Source organism: Dipteris shenzhenensis, chromosome 12, assembly GCF_047967505.1.
Source record: "Dipteris shenzhenensis isolate YYH24624 ecotype China chromosome 12, Dip_SZ_1.0, whole genome shotgun sequence".
NCBI lineage: Eukaryota > Viridiplantae > Streptophyta > Polypodiopsida > Gleicheniales > Dipteridaceae > Dipteris > Dipteris shenzhenensis.
Genome location: NC_141607.1, coordinates 3,023,412 through 3,037,282, shown reverse-complemented (window position 1 = coordinate 3,037,282; position 13,871 = coordinate 3,023,412).

Genomic DNA, 13,871 nt, shown 5'->3' with positions numbered 1-13,871 from the left:
TATTGATGTGTTGAAGTGCCAATTGGAATCAATGTTCACTTAGTGCAGTGATCAGCAACAACTGCTTGACATATCTAGTGGGAAACAAAGTCACATTCAACCTATCCTATAAATAGGCCCCATGTGGAGGCAATCATTCATTCAATGAGCCCCATAGTTGGTTGCATCAGAGAGCAGTAGGGAGGTAAAAAAGAAGATGCGCAGTGCCTCACCATTGAGTGCTTTGCAAAGTAGCAAGGAGGCCTTCTTGGGCAACATCTAGGCAACCCACTGAAGCTCCATAGGATGACAGACAGTTGGAAGTGCTAGTAGGAGGTAGCAACTATTGGGATATCAAGGGCTTGCTAGGTGCATGTGTGCATCCACTAGCAGTCATATGGTTGTGTGTGTGTTTGTAGAAGAGGCACACTTAGTGCCATGAACCATGACACAGGTGATGATGTAATGCAAAGGCCCCCACATGGGGTGTGGTGGTGCCTATGATTGTAGAGTTCCTATGATTTAGGAGTTACCTCCTTTGATGTAGGAGAGGTGCCATTTAGGACACCCTCTCTCCATTTCTATAAAAGAGGGACTTCCCTCTCACAATGAATAGAACACTCATTGCTACATCTTTTGTGTTCTCATTCCTCTTGCCACAATGCATCTATTCTCCCCCACGTTCCAACATTTGGTATCAAAGCCATGATCCTCCTTGAGCTTTTAGACTCCTAGGCCACCACCTCATCATCTTCTTCAACCTTCTTCCATATCTCTCCCGATTTTTCCAATTCTACCTGAATCTTGCAGCATCAATTTCTCTAGATCCAATCGTTAACTTTCAAAATGCTTCTGGATATAGCTTTTCCACACTAGGGCGCACCTCTTCACCGTTGGGATTGATGCAATTTTATTGTGAGCAACCATGCTACCTCGTTCTTTGCTCCCCAATCTAGCTCAAAATTCGGCCTGTTGGGAGATAATTTTGCAAAACCCTCTTAGTCATAGTTGGAAGACCTTATGAGCTAGCTTTTCTTCAAATTCAAGTGCATTTGGTCCACATACAAAGGAGAAATAAGAGAAAAACTAGTCAAAAATGGCACACTTCTCACCAACGATCTGGTGCAACATTGTGTGAATCATTTTTGGAGGATGTACTTTGGTATTAGCTCTTTCATTCCACACAGAAAGCCTCATCAATAGACCTTTCAACTATTCGAATTGCACCCTCCAACTTCAGACTGTTCAGTTTAGGGGTAACAGTGATCTTTGCTTCTAATATGAACCATTGAATATGGTTAAGTGCTAGAAAGTTTCATTATTATGTCAGTTATCTTTGGGCTTTTGGATGTTTGACCATTGGAGGTGATCTAAGGCATTTTTTAGTCTAATCTTTGGAGCACTATCGTACAATTTGATAGTTTTGGTAAATGCTCATGATGCATTTATGATCTATTTTGAATTGAATATGTTTGAATGTTATTTTGTGAAGGAATAGACACTTCCTTGTAAGTGGTAGACCTTCCTAATGGCTAACATGAGTAAGATAGATGGTCATTCTTTCCATACTTGGCAGACCAAATTCATTCTCATGAAGAAAGGTCTATGGAATATTGCTTGTGGAAAGAAGAAGAAACCTTCAACAAGAAAAGATGAAATAGCATGGATAGTAAAATATGAAAAGGCCCTTGCTATCATAGCATTGGGACTTAGTGACTCATACATCCATCACATAGATGGGTGTGAGACTTCACATGAAGTTTGGGTGCAACTTGGAAAGGTATTTGGTGCACAAGTTTTACTCAAATGTCTTCTAAATGAAGAGTATAGCAACACTTTTACATCCAACTTGGTGGATATTGAAGCTTATCTTTTGGAAGAGGAGAGAAATGACTCCTACTACAACTCCAAGGAAAGTGAAGCATATCTTGTGAAGAAGGGCTACGTCAACAACAAAGCAAATCTGGCTGAAGGAAGAACTCCATCAGCAAATGAAGAATCAAATTTTGTGGTAGATGCAGATTGGGCTTTCTAAAGTCCAATATTTTAAACTTTGGTCATCACTTGGTCATGTAGTCAATTTTGAGGCTCTCTACCTAGATTAGTACTCCAAAAAGAATGTTATGGTTTTGCTTTATTCCATATAGTCTTTGTAAATCACCTCTGGTCACCATATGATGTAGGCGATGTGATGTGTGTTTGCTCCCATGGTACCTCTTGCAGACATGAGAAACTAGGTCCACACAAAGGCCTATGATTAATCCTTGAACATGCAAGGGAGATAACCATTGGGGGGGTCTATCCCATTTTTGTAAACCTTGACCCTTGAGCACCTTTGCTAGCATAAGATCCTAGCCATAGATTTATCCTTGACAACCATGAGATGGCATGAGAAACTATGTGACTAGATGTATCCTTGACATAGCAAGAGACAAACCCTTGAGGGGGGGTATGATGGGATATCAAGGGCTTGCTAGGTGCATGTGTGCATCCATTAGCAGTCAGTCATATGGTTGTGTGTGTGTGTGTGTAGAAGAGGCACACTTAGTGCCATAGACCATGACACAGGTGATGATGTAATGCAAAGGCCCCCACATGGGGTGGTGCCTAATGTGGAATTCTTATGACTTAGGAGTTACCTCCTTTGATGTAGGAGAGGTTCCATTGATTTAGGACACCCTATCTCCATTTCTATAAAAGAGGGACTTCCCTCTCACAATGAATAGAACACTCATTGCTACATCTTTTGTGTTCTCACTCCCCTTCCCACAATATATCTATTCTCCCCCATGTTCCAATAGCAACCAGTCGACCAGTCTCTTAGCCAAGCACAAATTGGTTTGACCCAGTTTGCCCTTCCCATGCTTCCTGTTCTTGGGTTTGTTGAAGGCCTTGCTACAGTAGCTATTGCTAGGAATTGTCCTAGTCCATCTGCAACCTTGAGGCTCTGCAACAGACATTGAATCTGCTATTGTAATGGCAACTAGTAAGTCCCAAATTGTTTTAATCACTATCTCTTCCATCATTCTTCTGTCTTATCAACATGATCTTGCTGTCCAGCCGTATAGTCCTACTTACAAAGCACCTCTTGTATCCTTCAGGCCCTCAAATCTTGTTGTTGCTGTATGATCATCAGCATTGTACTTGTTTTACCTGTTACGGGCCCTAATTCAAAGCTCCTTCCTACCTTAGATAGTGGATTGTATAGCAACCTAGGTGGCATTGCCTAGTGCTATCTACATGGCTAAAATATGGATGTCCTTATCCACCCAAGACTACCCTTGTGGCATCTTCTTCTCATACCCATATAATAGAATCTCTTATCCCTCCATTCCACATGGTACCATGTCCATGGGCTTGTTGGTGTATTTCAAAGTTTACAGTGTGAACAAGATTGTTTTAGTATGAGTGTGAGTAGGATTGTTTTAGTATTAGTGTGAAAAGGGTTTGTGGTTTGGTCTTGTGTGAACTTGAAGGGTCAAGTGACCTTTGGGATGACTTCCATCACATCAGAATCTGAGTATGTTTGCCTCCACATGTCTCCATCTTACTTGCCTCCACTTGTCTTCATTATGTAGCTCACCATGTTTAATAGCACTATCCTTTTCTAGGGGCTTATAGGTTGATTAGACCTGGTGTAGACCAAACTGGAACATGGCTCACAACATCCTAGCAAAGGTAAGCAACTTTGGCTGATGCAAAGCTATGGGATCACCTTCCTTTTCAATAAGAACTCAACTTAGAGGGCATGGATCAAATGACAAGAATATAAAGTTCAAGGTTAAGAACTTGCCTCAAGGCAAGGCACTTTGAGCCTCAAGAGGGACCCCTCCACTCTATGATACATACCCACTCAGTTGGGCTCTCTCTCCAATTGTAGCACAAAAATATGCTATACATATTCCCCCAAGAGCATCTATATATTTGAAAATGGTTTCGATTACAAACCAGTGACTCAAGCTAGATGTGCGATCACAAGTTTGCCCAATTGCTAATACCACGATCAACCATAAGCTCTAGAGAAATGGGGCACGTAAACTCATCAAGGGAAAAATGGTTTGGATTACAAACCACAGATTCAAGCCAGTCTGTTGGGATATCTCAAGGTGTATGCCTCAGGCACACCTTATGTTTCTATGTGTGAGTGCTAGAGGCACAGTTAGGTGCCCACAAGCACAGTTAGGTGGTGGAGAGCCACATAGGATGATTGAGAGAATCTAGGAGCAGATTGAGGAGATGATTGTGGAGCTTTAAGGTCATCAGTGATGTCAGTGAGCATGTATGAGGTGCCTACTTAAGGACCTCACTCTTCTTCATTCTACAAGTAAGTAATGCAAGTATTCTGAGTTTGTGTCCACTCTTTCCTTTCCTTTCAGCTTCCCAACAATCACAAGTTTTGCCCAATTTCTAACACCATAGGATCAACCATAAGGTCTAGAGAAATGGGGCACCTAAACTTTCGGGGTGAGGATCAAAGGAAACAAAGGGTCCAAGGGGGGCTTGGTCTCCTATATGTGAGGTTGCAAGACATAGCCCTAGTTACGAAATGGCTCCCTCGGCTGTTTTTGATTGATTCCCCTTGGACAAAGGTGACAAAATACTTTATAGAGCATGGGAGAAGTACGAAAGCTAGTACATGGCAAGGGCTCAATTGGTATATAAGGCTCTATTCCAACTCCCTGCTCTACGCATTTTGGGTTCAGATTTAGTTGTGGGCTTGGAAAGAGTCTATTGGCTTGCTACCTAGAAAGCACGATCGGGATTAAAAGGAGACACAAGCCTGGTTGAAAGTATTTGGTGGTTAACAGACCCTGAGAGCAAGGTGACTAAGAAGTATGTAAGATAGCATGTGCAATCAACCAAAGGGTTTTATATTTTTATGGGGTTATAGAAAATATACATACATAAGGCCTGTTTTTCAATTGAAAAAGTAGAAATTTCCATACATAAGGGATACTTTAATCATCTCCAAATTTACAAAAGGGGTGCATAGGTTATAAAAATCATAATAGGTAGGGGGATTTTTTAATACCCCTTGATCGCACGTGCTATATGGCATTTGTACATAGTGGCCCCCCTAGGTCGACAGCATGTAGAAATGATGGGGAACCCATTGCCCTCCATGATCTTAGGAGAGCAAGGTGCTTGTTGGTTGACAGCATGCAGAAACGGTGGGGAACGCTTTGCCCTCCATGATCTTAGGAGAGCAAGGAGTTTGTTCAGGAAGGGTGTGAAGAATTGGATTGACATCTGGGATGATACACAAAGTTGACTAGCTCCCAGTAGAATCGTCTATGCATGCTCAACCTCAAAGATTGTGTGGCAGGTAAATTATCCTTCCTACTATGGAAAGAGCAAAACTACCAAAATGAATGCTAGTTAGCCCGGTTTTCCCTCTCTGAGATGACGCCTTGGAGGTTGCATCATGTCATGTGGAATTCTCCAATATGTAGGGAAGTTTGGAGAAAGGTGGAGAAGGTGGTTAGAGCATTAGGACACATGGCACACTTCTATCTCCAACTGGGAAACCTACCTTGTAAGAGATGCTTCTCTCAGCCCTGGCCTCTACCCTTGGGGTATGCTAGCCTTACTTTTGAGCATCTGCAATGCTTGCTATCTGGGAGACTTGAAACCAGATATCTTCCACTGTAGTATTATGGTGGGACTTCATGAGTCTACAATTCTGAGTCAAGTCACGGTGAATCTCAAGGATTTGAGTTGGATGCTCGCTGCCAAGGACCGAATAGTGAGTAGATGTTTTGTTGGATTTGTCCAAGATCATATCCCATGTGTAATGGGAGGTATCCCTTATATTGTTGTCTCCTTTTTGCTACATGCAGCATGGCCAGGGCTCTTGCCCATTACTCAATTGATTTTTGTAAAGGTCCTTTTATCTAGGGTTAACCAACCAGTGTGAATATAATCTGTCCTTTTATTGGGAAACTAAAAGAACAAAGAACACACGCACATAATGCAAAAAGCATAAATGGATATTTAGATATTATATATAAATCAATCAATCAATATGTACATATATATATATATATATATATACTGTTTAAACATATTTTAGTATATTTGAACATACTAAATATTTTAAATACACTAAAATATCTAAAAATGTTTATATATACTATAATATTTAAAATATATTTTAAAAAATAAATATTTTGAAAATAATTTAATATATTTACTATATTTTTAAATAAATAAAATATTTATATTAATTCTAGTATATTTACATATTAAATTCTATAAAAAATTGAACTTAATACTAAACCAAATGTGTGTGTGTGTATACATAGAGAGAAATTTTGTATTTATATATAAATAACTAGGATGTGATTAAGATATTAAGCCTAATATTTAATATTTTAAAAATATTTTAAAAAGTAATATATCTTTTAGGTTTACGTTTAGGTATATAATTTAAATATATTTATGTATAATTAAATTATAAAGTTATGTTTAAAACATAAACTGATACTAAATGTGTGTGTGTGTGTGTGCACGCGCACGCGCATAGAAATTTTTATTTATATAAAATTTTAAATATATTTTAGAAATTAGAACATAAATTAGGTTTAGTGTAGTAGTTTAAATATATTTGCTAATATTTAAACATTTTACTAAATATATTTAAAATATAAAACCTAATCCTAAATATTCTAAATATATTTAATGAACTAACATATATTTTAGATTTAGTACATTGAGATTATTAAACTATATTTAAAATATTAAACATAATGCTAAATCATATATTTATATCTATGTGTTTAATTATATATATATATATATATAAACTGAAACATATAGATATATATATATATATATAAAGAAATATGTACATATATAAAATAGATGAATAGCTAAGAGTATAAGATTGTTTTTAAAATCGATCTTAGTGAGACTGAAAGGCTAAGAACGGTTTTAAAACCAATCTTCTTAGCCTCTCATTCTCCATCAAGCATGAAAGGCTACATTTCGTACTCCATCGAGCATTAAGGGCCAAGATCAGTTTAAATGGATCTCAATCCCTAATACTCAATGGAGTACGGAATGTTAGGCTCTTTGTTAGCCTTTCATTTCCACCAAGCATGAGGAGCTAAGATTGGTTTTAAAGCCGATCTTCATCTCTCATGCTCCATTAAGCTTGAAAGTCAGGATAACCTTGATTTAAAAATCAATCTAAGCCTCTCATCCTTCAATGTGCTTAAGAAGCTAATATTAGTTTTAAAACCCAATCTTACCCTCTCATCCCCATTGGAGTGTGAGAGACTAAGATCGGTTTTGAAATAGATCTTAGCCTCTCATTATCGGTGGACGATGAGAAACTAAGATCAATTTTAAAATTGAACCTAGCCTCTCATCCTCCTACAAGCATGCAATGCTAAGGTCAGTTTTAAATTCAAATTTAGCCTCTCGTCCTTCATGGAGTGTAAAAGTTTAACGGGCTAAAATCAGTTTTAAATCAATCTTAGCCTTTCATGCTCCAATGGGCATGAGAGGCTCAGATTGTTTTTAAAGCCAATCTTAGCATTTCTTGCTCTCCACAAGCATGAGAGCCTAGATCAACAGACCACTGGACCAATCGAGATGCAATTCAAATGAGAGAGAGAGAGAGAGAGAGAGAGAGAGAGAGAGAGAGAGAGAGTATATATAAGAGAATGATTTAGAACTCAACATTTTGTATGCAATATGCTAAACAATGATGATATGGTGAAACTTATTATTAGTGCCACTACTATTGCATGTGGTACATTATTCAATAGTGATCTAGGTAGTTTTTGTCAGGGTGTGCAAATTGGGTCTTTGTTTGTATCTATGTCGATTGATGCTTACATTAATATGATGTCCACTAAACTTCCATTTTCGACAATGGATACATGCAAACTTGGTGATGCAATGGAAAAAACTATTAATTGGGAAGCAAAATTTATGATATAGGCAACAATATAGAGGAGGATGAAGTGATGTAGAAACTATCAGTGTACAACTTCATAGATCAAATGTATATGATGTACGAGAGAGAGAGAGAGAGAGGGAGAGAGAGAGAGAGAGAGAGAGAGAGAGAGGGAGAGAAAGAGAGAGAAGATTTGCTATAGGCAAAGGATAAGACACAAGCACCTATAAAAGAGGTGGTGTTTTTAGTACAATCGTATGAGGTTGTAAACTTCCAAGAGTTTGTTGGAAAGGATATTGGAGTATTATAACTGACTCAGATAATTTGAGCAGTGATATGGTTAAAGTTTTTGTTCCAACTCTATAGGCATGTCTTGATTAGCTCACATTTGAGGATGGATCTCCCAGGGGGGTCACTAAGAAATATATAAGATAGCACATGTGATCCATAGAAGGAGGTAGTCAATAGTCTGAGCAATGAAAACCGAGCAAGCCTCATGAAACGATCAATGAAAATCGAGCAAGAAATGTCAACATATGACATTTGACTTAACCCATCACATGTATCCAACAATTAGAATGAAGAATTAGCCACAATTCGGCATAATGATTCAAATAGTAGAATATTATTCTTAAACAATGTGTATCATAATTGAATTTCACATAAGAAGGTAGTGAATGATATTCATCCTAAAATATGGCAAGTGACTTCTACATAAATAATAGTAGAATTTGTACTTCTCATGTTCCAATAAATATAATATAAAATGGTATTTATTGATTCTATTATTTATGAAATATCACATGAGTGCATATATACATGAATCATATGGGTGTTTGAGAGGCTAAATAGTATACTCATTACCATCCTAATCAACAAGATCCATTCCACTCTCTTGGCACTAGCAACCTACACAAGGGGATTGACAACACTACCCACAATCAAAGCATCATTATAAAAAGAGAAGCATGTATGCCCATTTGTCAAGAATTCTCTCATGAGAGGTACAATATCACATCCCATGTCCATTCATAGGCCACCTAGAGGACACAAAGGATCATAATACATTTAACAAAACTAGTGGATCTCATAATGCTTATTGAAAATGCATGGTTGATGATGCTCCAGTTTTCTTCTATACCTCAAGCCTGATAATGAGCCCACTAGCTACTCATTTTTTTTATATCCAACGTCTCAAAGGTACGTTTAATCTATACACTAAATATTGGAGGTGTATGGCCTAATTGCATCATAAACACAAGCCCTAGGGAATCATTTGCAACATGGAGGAAAGTATATCAAATACATTTGATCTCTTACATTACATAATGATTCAAAGGAAAGAGCTTTCTAAACAATGTATCTTCTCCTTCTTGTTTAGGTAACCATGTAGAATTTTATCTAGAACAACAGGCAATGATCCACTCCAATAATTACATGCAAATATATCATTCCATATATGTAATGCATTCTCATTCATAGAAAAATTATACAATAGTCATATAGATAAAGAGCATCCATGCTTAAACTCTTAAATAGTATAAAACTACAATAAAGTATTTCATACTGCTAATGGGAAAATAAGGGCTAGCCACTATCTGATCATCCAATATTGTTGCAATCACTATGCCACACATTAAGTGATCCTTTGTGAGATGGTACCATGTAGGTGTATCATCTCCACACATCTCAAAGCCAATGGGAAAGTCAAGAAACACATTACTTGCATGTAAGCAACATGGTGAAAGCATGGTAAGGTGGAATGGTATTTAGCGATGCAGCATAAAAATAAAACACAATGTCTATAATTAGAAATCAAAATCTTTGACTTTATTGTGCATTTTATAAAGTAAAGATACTATAGATTCTAAAGATTACATCTTAATATTAGAAAATTATAGAAGACTCTAAATATTAGTGCTTTACTACTCAAATAGCAAGTGTTCGAGACATGCTATTTCTAGCCACCTTACAATGTTTTCATCCAGCAAGCTTTTTTTCACTAGAAAATTCCAATCATATGGACATTTAATCCCCAAATACTCAAATATGTCTAAGGCTAAGATGACATAATGGAAAGAAGTGGTTAGTAAGGGAAAAGCAGCCCCAACCAAAAAAGAGTTTATTTTTTATGCCCTAGAGGAAGAGAAGAGAAGAATAGTAAAGTACAAAAGGTTTGCGTTAGTAGCCTCACATTTGGGAACACTGCATACTTTACATCATTTCGAACAAGAGTTTTGAGAAATAGTTTCTCGTAACATTCCCTCTTTCTTAAGATGCAACTAATTTCAGTTGGTGATTTTGTTTATATGAGTTAAGGATATCAAGATGATCTCGGAAAAACTGCTCAGGAAACCACTATGCATTTTCTTTTGGATGGTTTTTAACTTCAATAAATAGGCATTATAAATCTTTCCTTTGCACGTTGTTCTTTGCTGACCATCTAGAATACAATCAAGCTCAAGAACTTAAACTTCATCTACAATTAAAGGTGGCTCTTCATAAATAGGATGCATTGGTAATTCTCGTTTAAAAGGTTTCAAGAGATGAATGTGAAAGGTGTTTTGAATCCAATGATCGGGTAATTCCAAATGATAAGTCAAATCATTTATCTTAGAAAGAACCTTGAAAGGTCCATAAAACCTTGGTGCTAATTTCACTGTAGGGCAATTATCAACACTCTTTAAATGCCTCTTTTCAATTCATAGAAGGACAAAATCTCCTTCTTTATACATCATATGTTGTCTTTTCTTATTTGCTTGTTTAGTATACTTTTCTTGAGCTCTCTTGATGGTTTCAGTTACTTGTCTCATGATTTGATCATAATTTCTTGTAAAATCATCAGCAACTTCAATCTTTTGACTAATTCTTGTGATAGGAATTTGTAATAACTTCCCATATATTATTTCAAATGGAGCTCTTCCTGTAGCAGAATGGATTGTGTTGTTATAAGAAAATTCCAATAAATGCAAATATTTATCCCAATTATTTCCTTGAGAATCATCATATATCCGTTGCATATCCAAGATAGTATTATTGGTTACTTCTATTTGTCCATTTGCCTCAGGATGGAAAGCTAAAATAAAATCCACTTTAGTGCCAAGATTTTCAAATAAAGTCCTCCTGAAGAAACTACAAACTTGGAATCTTGATCTGATACTATAATTTTTGGTAATTTATGATGTGGAAAAACATACTTCAAATACATGTGTGCAGCTTGTGGTGCAGACAATGTCTTTTTGCAAAACAAGAAATAGGCTTGCTTGCTAAAGCGATCAACAATGGTCCAGATCATGTTACTTTGATTAAAAATCAAGGGAAATCCAGTAATAAAATCCATGGTATTTGTTCCTATGATTGTGAAGAAATAGGCAAGGGCATTAATAGCCCTGGTGTTTTTCCTTTGAAACTTTTAATCTTCTGACAAATCAAACACTTAGCAACATACTTAGAAACATCTTTCTTTAACAAAGGCTAATGAGATTCTTTAACAATACTTTGATAAGTTGCAGTCACCCCTCGATGTCCCACATAAGGAGGTTGATGCATTTCCTCCATAACTTATTATCTAAATGGTTTGGTGATGCAAAGTCTTTTCTCATAAAAGAGATATCCATCATTCACTAAATAGTTACATATAGGACTCCAATTGTTTTGTTCAAGCTTAGTCCATATATCAAAGAAGTCAGAGTCATCTTGATAAGAAATTTTCATTGCCTCGAATGGTTGTATTTCAGTTACTGAAATGTTGTTGATTTGTGGTCTTCGACTTAATGCATCTGCAACCATATTTTCTTTATCGGGCTGATATTAAAATTAGCTGAAGACTTTCAATAAAAGAAGCCCATTTGATATGTTTGTCTGAAATCAATAGTTGTGTTAAAATATGTTTAATGCTTTGTTGATCAATCTTGATCAAGAATTCCAAGCCCATTAAATAATGCTTCTAAATTCTTAAGGCATGTACCACTGCTATCAATTCATTATCAGAGGTACTATAATTGAATTCTCTTGGCTAAAGCTTTCTATTTTCAAATGCTATAGGATGATTATCTTGCATAAGCACAGCTCCAATCCCAGTTCCATTTACATTATGACAACAAAGAACGGTCATGAGAAGTATTATAATTGAAGTACTGGGGATTTAACTAAAGCTTCTCTTAAAGCTTGAAATGATTTATCATGGCTTGAAGTCCAAATGAACTTTGTAGAGATAGGTTAGTGGATTTGCTAAGAGAGCAAAGTTCCTAACAAATTTCCTATAGTAACTACATAAGCCTAAAAATGATCTTAGCTCATGTATATCTTTAGGCTTTGGCCATGTTTCAATACATTCCACTTTCTTTGGGTCTATTTGAATACCTTGACTTGAAAAGATATGACCCAAATATTCAATGAGATCTTGAAAGAATAGACTCTTCTCAGGATTGATGTATTATTGATTTTCTTTTAAAAGAGAAAAAGTAAATTTCAAATTTAATTTGAGTGCTATTAACAAAATGGAGCTGACTTTTATTTTGAGCCTACTCTTGATGATCCTACTCCTCTCACCCCGTTCCTTGTGATCTTCAATATTCTTGCTAAAAGTCAATATATCATCAAAGAACACCACTACATAGTGTTGATGCTTTAGAAAGATTTGGTTCATCATTCTACTAAAAGTAGCTGGAGCATTGGTCAAAGCAAATGGCATTCTAAAAGCCATTTTATAAACATCTTCTTCCATCATTCTAACTTGATGATAACCAAATTTAAGATCAATCTTGCTAAAAACTTTAGCTCCTATCAACTTGTCAAAAGTAAATCATCTACTCTTGGAATTGGATACCGATTCTTGATAGTGAGTTTATTAAGCGCTCTATAGTCCACACACGTCCTAAATGCCATTGTTCTTTTTCACCAAAAGGATTGGAGCACTATAAGGGGAGCTACTTGGTCTAATCAACTTCCTTTCCAGCAATTCTTCTATTTGTCTTTGAATCTCTTTTCCTTCTAAGTTGTTTATTCAATATGGAGCTCTACAAGGAGGTGAATTTCCAAGTAAAATCTCTATGTGATGATCTTCAGGTCTAGACTTGTGTAAACCTGGGGGTAATTTGTCCAAGAAACAATCCAAAAATTGCAAGATAAAGTCTTTGAAATCATCATTCGATTTAATTTGTGCGACCGTAATCGAATTAACCAAAACCAAAAATGATTTTTCACCTTTCCTTAAAGTCCTTTTAGCTTGTGTGTGATTTAACAAAGGATTCATTTCATTCTTTATTCGTCCCTTTAAATAAATTCTTCTATCCTTATTCATTACTGTATGTTATGATGATGAACCAATTGTACTTCATATGTAATTTTGTAAAGTTGATGTGGAACTATATTGAAGTAAATTATATGGATTTTGTAAAGTTGATCTTGAAATATATTGAAGTGGATTATGTCACGTAGACTCATGTCACTCAGCTAACATTGATGTAGTGCACATAATAGCTAGATCAACCCTTGTTCCTTGAAAATATAAACTTTGATTGTGCATATATGATTGTTCTCCCCTTTTTCTCGAAGATGCATCAACTAGGTTGACTTGAAAGTATTTGAAAGTCACAAGGTTGGCTCTAGCTAATATGTATATCAGATCATCCATAAAATGAATAAGTCCTATGTAAACAACATAACTCCAAACAATCATTGAAAGTAACATATAAGTCATTAGCTTCATGCCTTTAAAATACAAGAGCTTCATCCCTTTGCTTTCAAGTACAAAATGAGACAAGATGGATATGAGTGTATGCACTTTTCCAACATGGATGACTTTTTCCTATTAGTTTTGTTAAGAAGTGAAACTTCTATGTTGGTGTCAAAAGTTTGTATGCCTTGATAAAAATAAAGGTTTAAAAAATTCACCAAGATTTGAAACTTTTATGTGAAAAAATTTAAAGTTTCGACAAGATTTACAACTTTTTCTTTAAATTTCAAAAGAAATTATATTAAATTA